The sequence below is a fragment of the Cyprinodon variegatus genome, unplaced genomic scaffold (assembly GCF_000732505.1).
Source record: "Cyprinodon variegatus isolate N-32 unplaced genomic scaffold, C_variegatus-1.0 Scaffold126, whole genome shotgun sequence".
NCBI classification, from domain to species: domain Eukaryota; kingdom Metazoa; phylum Chordata; class Actinopteri; order Cyprinodontiformes; family Cyprinodontidae; genus Cyprinodon; species Cyprinodon variegatus.
Genome location: NW_015150579.1, coordinates 113,208 through 114,225, shown reverse-complemented (window position 1 = coordinate 114,225; position 1,018 = coordinate 113,208).

Sequence of the window (1,018 nt, the reverse complement as noted above, 5' to 3'; positions counted from 1 at the left end):
TACAGCTACAGTATTTCAAAGGACAATTTCAGAATGATGTATTTTTGTATCTGTTATGCCAAATGTCAGGAACTAACAACTTGCACACTGATAATTACACTATATCTTTCACTTATCTGATGATGTTGATGATGATGATGATGATGATGATGATGATGATGATGATGATGATGATGATGATGATGATGATAAGAAAACAAAAAAATGGTACTAGGAAGATTACTAATTTTCTAATGAAAAAAATAATGCAACCGTTTTTGGCAATTACTTAATCACATTTAGTTACTTTAACACAATTGTTTCATGTTAGCAGGGTAGGATATAAAAAAATTGTGTTAAAGTGACTAAGAGAGAGAGAGAGAGAGAGAGAGAGAGAGAGAGAGAGACAGAGAGAGAGAGAGAGATTTACAGAAGAGCTATATCTGTAGCCTATATATTGTCATCTTTTTTTATTTTTATATTTATTATCTTGTGTAGTTAGATGTATATATATATAAAACTGTAACTGGAGCGTGTAACAAAAGTAATTTCCCTCTGGGATTATTTAAGTATTTCTGATTGTGATTCTGAAATATGATTAAGTAAATGCCAAAAACGGTAGTGTCAGTGTATACTTAATAATAACTTTCTGAATTGATTCACAGCAATTGTTTATTCTCTATAAGTGCCATTTCGTTCTTCATATAACTTGATGACCTGCGAACTAATAGCTTTAGAGGCAGAAAAGGTGAAGCTTTTCCGTTTTGTTTTTACATTTTTTTTCTATTGTTTGTTTGTTTGTTTTTTACCCCACCTTGGCTTTGTTTGTGTGTATCAAAAAGTGACAGCGCGGAATGTCGTTTTTATTTACTTATTTTTTAATTTTAGTTAGACGTTGTGGTAAAATACCACAAAGAAATTCCTCATGCGGAGGTTTATCAAGCGAACATTATTAAAGAGGACAGTCAGAGGCAATAACGAAAAAGAAACCTCCCACACCTTTCGTTTTTCTTTTCTTTTTTTATTGTGCTGTTGAATG